Consider the following 10,565-nt stretch of genomic DNA (forward strand, 5'->3'; position numbering starts at 1 on the left):
GTAACAAAAAGGGAAGATTTAACCAGCCGTGTTCAATGTTGCCCAATGTTTGGGCCGTTTTTCTAAAGGTTAAAGTTCGACACGTGTAAAATGATGTTGTGTGAAATGTTGGCACACTTGCAGCCATGCAATAAAGCATGTTTCTTATGTCAGTGAAATGTCTTTATTAATCTTCTTCCTGGTCTTGCTCTGACCAATTGGCTTCTTCCTAGCTGACTGTGCGTGTCCGCAAACTTAGTGTTTATGTATCCATTTCAAGGTGTTTAGTGTTATTGTTGAACACATCAATACTTTAGTGAAAACAGTTTAACAAAATAAACTATGTTGAAAAGCAGGACTTTATAGTGACGTTGAAATTTCAACGTTGATTGGATTTGCAAAATCTAAACCAAAATCAATATTGATTCAATGTTGGCGAATTCACCTATGTTGAGAAACGTGACGTTGGAATGACGTTGCTATTTCAACGTTGATTAGATTTGCAAAATCTAAACTAAAATCAATATTGATTCAACGTTGGCAAATTCACCTATGTTGAGAAACGTTACGTTGGAATGACGTTGCTATTTCAACGTTGATTAGATTGACGTTGGAATTACGTTGCTATTTCAACGTTGATTAGATTTGCAAAATCTAAACAAAATCCAACGGTTATCCAACACTGATACCTGACGTTGATTCAACGCTGACTCTACGTTAAAATGCCAGCTGGGCACAAATTCAGTCAGCATTGTCATGACTCATTATCCCATGATGAAAGGTAAGACGGTGAAACAACGTCACGATATCAACGCTGATTCAATTTGCAAAACCGAAGCATAATTCAACATTGGTTCAACGTCGACATACAATCTTTATTCACCCATATTGAAAGAAGAGACGGTGAAACAACGTCACGAAATCAACAATGAAACAACGTCACGACATCAACAGTGAAATAACGTCACGATTTCAACGTTGATTCGTTTTGCACAATCGAAACATAATCCAACATTGATTCGACCTTGGTCCCTTACGTTCACCGGTGAATCAACGTTGAAATGACGGCTGTTTTTTTTATAAGTAAATGTTCCAATCAATGATCCAGGCAGCGCCAGCGCGTTCTCGTCTCCCTCCTTCATTTTACAGTCGAATGGTGGCTAGAACGGCTCCAGGTTCAAAGGTCAATATGGAATGGATTAATCTGCGTTATTTTTTTTAAAGTCACAGCCCTAATATGAACACAACTTTTCCAAAAGAAAAATATTTAGATGTGTAGTAAATTAAAACAGACAGTTGAAGCAAGAACTTGATAAACACAAAATAACAGAGGATGTTTTTAAAGATGACAATGTTAAAGTAAAATATTACACTGCTCTGCCGAGTTATGCCATTTTTCAGGTTTTGTTGTGTCACATCATGCCACTTCTGCCTCCAGGAAAAACTCACCTTTATGCATCTCAGGTTGGATCTGCCAATTCAACACATTGCCCATATATTCAGTGTGCACAGAGAAACTGTTAGTGCTGCCTTTAAAGGATAAGTTCACCTCAAAATGAACATTTCCTGATAATCTACTCTCCCCAATGCCATCCAAAATGTTCATGTCTTTCTTTCTTCAGTGGAAAAGAAATTATGTTTTTTGAGGAAAACATTTCAGGATTTTTCTCCACACAATGGACTTCAATGGTAACCAAATTGTTGAAGTCCAAATCAATGCCGTTTCAAAGGGCTCTGAAGTGCTTCAAAGGGCTCTGAAGTGCTTCAAAGGGCTCTGCACGATCCCAGCTGAGGAATAGGGTCTTATCTAGTGAAACGATCGGTCATTTTCTAAAAAATAAATAAAAATGTATATACTTTTTAACCACAATTGTTCGTCTTGTGCTGGTCTGCCAGGCATTACGTAATCACGTTGGAAAGGTCTGCACAGAAAATCACTCAACATGGTTTTTCACAATGTTTCTGTTTAACTTGAATCCCATTTGTCCAAGGAAATGATCCCTGATCATTTCCTTGGACATTAATTACATTTACTAATTACATTTACTATAATTACATTTACTTGCTTTTTGTAATCATCAGAGGCAATACGAGGCTAAACATTTACATTTTTCAGTTTATTTCTTTGTTTGTAGCCAGTCAAGTTGTTGTTTAAATTTCCAAACAGAATCAAAACCCTGACTACCCATTTTCTTAATAATTTCTGCACATTTCTTTGAAGTCAGGGCTTCAGATCACAGCTGCTCACAGTGTTTGCTCTCTTCTGACTCACTATTTGTTTCAGGACTGTTCAGGTTATTGATCAAGTTACTCAATCTGTCTGTCATATCTTAGTCACAGTTTAAACTCACCTGAAGTTATAGCAGAAATGGAGGCGGCGATCTTTGAACAACACAGCTTGGCTTCTGCATGATGAAACTGCGAAGTATACTCCAACATGAGTTACATATACTGGTCCACGCCAATTTGGGTCACAACTTTTTTATTTTTCTCTCGGGATCTTTCCTGATGCATCCCTGGCAAACAACCCTATTTTTGTTAGTATCCCTAACTGCCTGATTCACTACATTTGGGGATCTCCAATTGCTCCAATTTCTGGGAAAGAGGGGTTTATGCAAAATCCACATTGACACATCAAGATTATTGTGTTGTCCCTTGTTTTTTAGGATGTAGGCCTTCCTCTTCATGTGTTGTACCCCAAGTAAGGTCAGCTGATACAGTTGCTGTCCTTTGGATAACACATCTTTTTGATAGTTGAAAGAGCTGGTGACCAGACATCAGGAGCATAAACAGCATGCATATTAGAGGCAGTGATTCTGCCTGCTCGAGAAGAACCAAAAAGAAGATTTATGCCATGTGCGTGTAGTCTTTACGATTTGTTCAGCCTGTTGTTCTGAATCATAAGCTTGTTTTTTTGTTATGTTTTTTGCCTGGCAGTGCTGTTCCAAAATTGAGAAGTCACATTCGTCAAGCCTGGCAGTGAAGGGATTGAACATTTGTGACAGACTGCACAGGATCCTTGAACTCTTCACAATAATGTGGCAGCACACTCAGAATAGCAAATCAGCTTTATGAAGATCTGCATAGAATTGTGATAACTCTGTGTTGGCAGTGGTGTAGTGAGCTTGCTGGCACAAGTCCTCAAACCAGGCCTGCTAACAGTCTCAGCTTTAAGAAGACAGTTGAGGGATTTTGGTGTGGCAGCAGCAGAAGAATAATCAATCTGGTGGCCTACCTCACAATGTACTTTGTTTACATTACTTGGTAAGATCCAATATGCAGGTTTGTCAGTGACAGTTCTCATTTCCCTACACCGAACGGTGGCTTCCACTTTGAAAAGCAGGGCCCCAACATGAGTGCATGTCTCTGCAATACCCACCATACATGTACAGTGGGCTGAGGAAACTTCACCAGTGGAGCCGATGATCACCCAAGCCTTCAGAGGAGCCTCGCTTAGGCGCTGTGAGTGCATGACCTGTTGAACAACATACATGCAATGAAGGATGTTGTGTAATAAGAGATGAGTAACTGCAGGGGCACATCAATCTTCCCACTGGAAGTTAAAGTTAAACAAAGCTGAAAGATCATATGGTAAAAGAAATATATGTGTGCAATTTTAACAAAAAAATATTTGGGTAAAAAGAACAGTGCCACAAAACCATTTTTTTAAGTGTGCATAATTTATTCATGCTGCAATTAATGGTGAGAGTTATGAACGAGTTTTGTGCGATGCACCCAGCATACTCAGCCGTGTGTAGCTTTTCTGTTGATTGTCCCCTTTGTTGAGATTCATATGCTGTTGATGTTTCTGTGGGTCTGAATGAGACAACCATTTTGTTTACAACTTTTTTTAATCTTTCAGATTATGTGATTGTCACAACACTGTTGTGTTTCACACTGTAGTATCACACAGATGGTAAGACAAAGTGCATGAATTAACAACAACTCTCATAATCATTGATTTGACTTGAGATGAGATGAATCAGGCAAATTAATGATGACTATACCACCGGTAACAAGCCATCGACATCATTTGATCTCTATTAATCGTTGCTTCTTTTGCCAGAACAAATATGGTTTAACACATTATCATCATAAACAATGAATTCAACTAAACCCTGCGAAGACAGAGCTGCTTGCGGATCACGTATACATCTATATATAATATGAAGCGTATTACTGAATATAAAATTATTAGTTTGTCACATATTTTTCAATATATGAAAAAATGTATTATCCAATATAATGTAATATATTAACAAAATATATTATTCTGTATATTTTCAAATATACTGTTAAACCATTTAATATATTGATCATAATATGTTGTCTTTTCATAAGGGCATACATGATGGTGAACCAAAATTAAGTTGTAATATTGATTCAATCCAATTGACATTGATTTTTTTTTTTTTTTTTTTTTTTTGTTCTGTTCTTTCTCTCGATATATTGCATGTTCAGATATTCATAAGAAAAACAATCTGGAGGCCATGAAACTTTTGTGAAAATGCTCAGAAATGCTGGTACTGGCTGGCACCTGTTTTATTAAAGCTGGTGGTGAAAGTGTTCAAGTACAGTTAAAGATATATTTAAAGTATAAACATTTATACATAAATAGGAACATAGTAGTATACTCAATTTGCAAAAATAAAATATAAATAGTAAACTATAAGTATGATGTTAAGTTCACTTAAAGAAAACTACTAAACTATAGTTTACTGAGAGTATACTTCAAAGTGTAGTTTCAAAAGCTACAAAATTTGCTTCAAGTATTATAAATTAGTCAACTAAACTTTGTAAACTACTTGTGTACTCAAAGTTTACTTTACACAAAGTATTCTTAAAAGTATACTTTTATACACAAAAAGTGGGCCAATTTAGTCGCAGGTAGTAGTATTGAAATAGTACACTTACAAGTACTTACAAGTACAAGTACAAGTGATATTAGTATACTTCCTACATAAAAGTATGCTTAAAATTTACTTAACTTTACTAGAACTTTACTTTAATATGAAGTATACTTATTTTTCTGTGAGAGCTGTTGTACAGTATTTTCACAGTTGACATACTGGTGTTGAGGTCAGTGATGGTGCATTTATAGCTGTCATAATGCTCAATATGTCAGACAGTCCATTAAGTTCTTCGATTTTTCCTATGATTGATGTGGTTATGTAATATCCCTTCCTCTGCCCTATCTGATAGTACCACTATGGTCACTATAACAGTGATTCCCTCATTAGTACACACAGATCTAATCAGTTTTATTTTGCTTTCATTGAGGTAAAAGTAATGGTTTCCACAAATGCACCCTACAATTCACCATGCAACGTTTTTTCTATTTCACTTATCTTTTTCCTAAAGGTTACTAACACTACATATGAATTGGATCCATCTGGTTTAGGGGATAGACAGGAACATGTATATTATTTGAATGATTGCAAAACCTCACTGCAAAACTAGAAAAAACTGCTTGACATTTCCTATACTGTGTACTTCTGCAGCAAAGAGAGAGGTTTTTGTTTTTAAACCTTTTTTATTAACCAAATATGTTTTCGCTAGTGTTATTACTCTTAGTTTTATTTTAATCAAAATAAATTCAATATAGATTTTAACATTTAGTATTCTTTTTGAAAGCATATTTTGTAAATTTAAACTTTTTAACTTCTTAAAAGAACTCCCTCTGTTCAATTATAACTTTTTTAAACAATATGTAAGACAGATTCAAAGTATTCCTGGATACTTTACTACAGATAACTTAAAAGTACTTATACTTAAAAAAGCATAAGTCAAACTGCCATACCAAACAGGACCACAGGGGGATGCCAACAGACTAATAAACCCTCAAACCCATAACTGGCCTAACCCTTACAGAAAGGAAAATTCATTTCCACATACACAGCAAAATCCCCATTGTTAAATTAACACTGCTCAGTGTTTATATGAGTCCAAACTCAGAGTGTTATAAGTAACACTGAAGTAGTGTTAAAGTTAATGAGATAATTAAGTGATTAATTGAGTGATGATTGACTATTATTGAAGACAACCTGATGTTAACAAGCAGAATCACTGAAGGAGGAAATCACAAATTTTAAATCACCATTATGGAGATCGGTGTGTGTTTTAGTTGGTTGCAGTAGTTAGTTTAGTTTAGTTTTATATTTTTGCTCTTCCAACATTTTTTAATTGGCGTTTTTACAGTGTAAATTGTCAACTTACCAGATGCCTAACCCCCATTATTTCTTCCATGTTGGTGTGTTATTTTAATTTAATAAAATAAAATAAAAATTCAACTTCAAACAAACAAAGTAAAAAAATAAATATAATAAAATAATATATAATAATAATAATAATAATAAAATAATATATAATAATAATAATAATAATATATAAAAATAGTCTTGATATATATTTGCATTCTTTTTCAAGAACCAAAAACAAAGGGTTGGGTTAAATTTTACAAAAATGTTAATTAAATTTATAATATAGTATTCTTTTATTTTATTTGAGGGGATAAATCTAAACAAATCTTTCCAAAATTTTCTTGCATAAATGCAATGTCGAAATAAATGAAACAATGTTTCAGCCAAAGTATTGCAAAAAGAACAGTTCAAATCAATATCCTTTTTAAATTTAACAAGAAAATTATTTACTGGATATTTTCTAAGTAGTTTCTATATTTTATTCACCAATAACTATTTGTTTAGTAAAGTCCAGATGACCTTCATAATAAACCTTCCATCAGTCTATTCCAGTAAACAATGCAGTTTGGCCTGGTGGCAATGTCTTTTTGAAATAGAGAATGAATAGTTTTATTAACATTTAAGACTCCGGGGGCAAAAGTCAAGTCAAGTCAAGTCAAGTCATCTTCATTTATATAGCGCTTTTAACAATGTAGATTGTTTCAAAGCAGCTTTACAGAGATAAGCGTATAATTTAAGGTAACAGAGATTGTTTCGGCTTTACAGCAGAGTTAAGTTATTTCCATCTAAAGTTAGTTTTGATTGATTTGCTTCCGTCGCAATGATCATTTGTTATTAAATTAGGGGTCGCTAAGACGACACCATTCCCTCTACACAGACTTTAAACGCGAAGATGTGAGAAACACTGATGGCGTTCACATGAGCATTTAGAATGGGTTCTATAGTTATGTGCGTTTGAATATACGCAGGTTTGGAATTCCCTACAAGCCAAGCCTAAACAAAGTACTTGTCTTTCCCTATAAATTTTGATAAAGAATTTTATTTTATTTGTTGCTTTGGGGTAGGAACGCGAAACGGATTTTCCCGACAACGCCTTATCTGTAGAGTGGGAGTGGTAAAACAAAGTTTCCCAATTTCAGTATTAAATAAATCAAAGGAAGAAAGGGGCGCAATATTGGTTTGGGTATTAGCTCTGAATAATGCCAAGACCTCTGTGGGAATCGCATCCATGACAATAGAAAACTCCCTTGGTGTCTCTGGAATTTTATGGTAATCTACAGTGTAAAAATAAAAGGTGCCTGGAGGAATCTTTTAGGGTTCTTCCCTTTGCCATACCAGCAGAACCGTCTATAGATCATCGAGGCTCCCTTGCAAAGGGAATGTTTCTCTGAGGAACCACACAGGTTTCCCGAGGAACTCGTATATGAAGCACTGTGTGGAACCACTTTGGGTCCTCCATTAACTTATATTATAATAAACAAACTGAATAACTGAACCAAATGCAAAATAAGAATAATTGTTTATTGCATATTATAGATCCATTTTAACACATACACTTGCATGCACTTGGAAAAAGGCTAGTAATAGGTTAATATCAATGAATACACATTAAAAAAAAAAAAAAATAGTAAAGCAACATGAAAAATTAACCATTTATAAACAATAGAATAGGCTATACAAGAAAAATGCATGGAAACACATATGTTCCATGTAATAAATCAATGTTAAACATTGTTGACATTAACATTTTGACTACCCCAATTAAAAATGTGCATCTTCACTTAACTTTAAAACATTTGAGTCTCCATCCTCTTGTCTGACGTCACTGTTTCCAGGTCCAAAAGCTTTATCAGATGCCAAAAGCAAAATACAAACGGTACTAATATACACTCACAGTGTGCTGTAATACTACTGAAAATGATGATCCTAACCTCTATCTCTATACCGAAATCTCAGATGGTCACAGTTACTCAGCTTTTTTGAATCATTAAAACATTGAAGTCTGGGATGCCGTGAGACTGGAGACTGTAATGTGCACAATGGCTTTTGAAAAGCTTAAATGTGTGTCTTGAATCAATAGTGCTTTTAAATGGCTGTTGAATATTCTCACTATAAATGAGTAGAGGCTTTAACCCAGAAACAGTATTCCTTATGTCACAACAAGCAGAAAACATTTCCACTTATAACAGTAATGGTTATTGTGGTGTAAAATTTGCTGTTGTTTGGCGATTTCAATAGGAATCCACACGATAAGCAATTTCGTGTGTGGTAAAAAATGTCACTTATGTGTCCAAGTTGATCACTGGAGTTCGCTGGATTTGACCAAAATCTCTGGACATTGTTACAGATGTTCAACCAGGCACTTCCTATTAGTGCGGTTGCGGATGTAACCTCAACCTGAGCCTCATATAGTCTGTCTGTGTGTGTCCAACCTGGCAAAACTGTGGGTCTCAGGAACCGCTCTAACTTCCTCGTCTACTTTCAGTTCCCTTTCTGCTACTGACAAGTGGCTGGAAAAGACGAATATAAAAACACAGAGGCCCTGTCCACACTAATACACCTTCATTCTTTTTCTCTCGGTTTTGTCATTCCATCCACACTGAGATGTTTTTGTCACAGCAGCCATATCACCCTGTAGCCCAAGACTGGTCTCCCACTGAAGCTAAGCAGGGCTGAGGCTGGTCAGTACCTGGATGAGAGACTCCTGGGAAAACCAGGTTGCTGCTGGAAGAGGTGTTAGTGAGGCCAGCAGGGGGCGCTCACCCTGTGCTCTGTGTGGGTCCTAATGCCCCAGTGTAGTGATGGGGACACTATACTGTAACAAGCACCGTCCTTCGGATGAGACGTTAAACCGAGGTCCTGACTCTCTGTGGCCAAATTTCCCCATTGGCCTGTGTCCATCATGGCCTCCTAATCGTCCCCATATATACACGGATTGGCTTCATCACTCTGTCTTTTCTCCAACAATAAGCTGGTGTGTGTGTGTGTGTTCTGGCACAATATGGCTGCCGTCGCATCATGGTGCTGCACATGGGTAGTGGTTGAGGAGATTCCTCCTTCCATATGTAAAGCGCTTTGAGTGCCTAGAAAAGAGATTTATAAATGAAATTAATTATTAGTATTATTATTATTATTGTCAATGAAGACCTAACCATCATTGTGCACAGTGTGTCACCAGTCAGAACTAACAATGAGTGAGCCATTGGAAGTTTTTAAACAGCTTTGCAATGGGGGAGTACGTATGCATTTGAGTATTCATTTGTTGTTGTTATACAGATTAGAATATTTATGAATGGTTATGGCGATGAATGCTGTGCATCTAGCCATGTATGGAACGTTTTTCTTAAATAAAACCTGTTTGGCTGTGAGACCGATGGCCCTCTGTGTTTTTCGTGCTAATCGTGTTCTTTTCTGTCGACACTGAACTTTGCTACACTTTGGCGCAGTTGCGTCGCTCGGACTGTTTTTCCTGATTGGATTCCGCTACATATGGACTGTTAGTGCAGCAGATTAATCGCATATTTTTCAAGAGAATTGTTCAAATTGGTATAGGCTACAAGCATGAAATTTGGCACAAATACTCTCTAAGGGTCACTTTTTGGGGAAAAGGCGTTGGCCACCCAAAAATTCAACATGGCGGCCATTTTTTCAATATGGCAACTATTTCTGTCAAAAGCTCATTATGTCAATCGTTCAAACAGTGATGTAGGCATAACATTTTGTGAAAATACTCTCTTCAGAATGTTTTTTTGGAAAACGGTGCTTGTCCCTCAAAAATTCAAGATGGCCGCCATTTCTGTCAGAGCTCAATTTAATGTGTTCAGGAAGGTTTTGTTTAATAGAGTGAACGTCATTACACAACCAGTGCACACTGGTGACTTCACTGCTGTGGAACTCAGCATAGGGTTCAGTGTCAGCTGATCTAGTTTTACTTACACTGTAGTTCTTGACTAGTAGTAATAGTATAGCTAAGTTTAGTGTCCCAAATGCTGTCTAAAAGCCACTCATCAATTAGTGTGTAGATGTAGTTAGATGTAGATGTAGTTAGATAGCCGCACCTGAATTGACAGGTTGTGCCAGCGCGGGAGAGCCGAGGAAAGGGTAAGCGGGGCAATACATGACCTGTTCACGTATGCTTACCTGGAAGGTGTACAGATCACACAGGACTTAAATGGCACTAGATGAATGATCGGGCTTGGTGTAGGTGACCCGAACCTAGTTGTATCCCATACCTGAACCTGTGATACCTGTGTACTATGTCTATGATTGAGATGGTAAAAGGATAACCCCTCGGCCTTAATCAGACAACAAACCCCCAAAATGGCAAATGAAAATCCCATGTCAGCCAAGAGGCCAACTGATTGGATGAAATGTTGTCTTTGTCAG

The sequence above is a fragment of the Squalius cephalus genome, assembly GCF_949319135.1.
Source record: "Squalius cephalus genome assembly, chromosome: 1".
In the NCBI taxonomy this organism is placed as follows: domain Eukaryota; kingdom Metazoa; phylum Chordata; class Actinopteri; order Cypriniformes; family Leuciscidae; genus Squalius; species Squalius cephalus.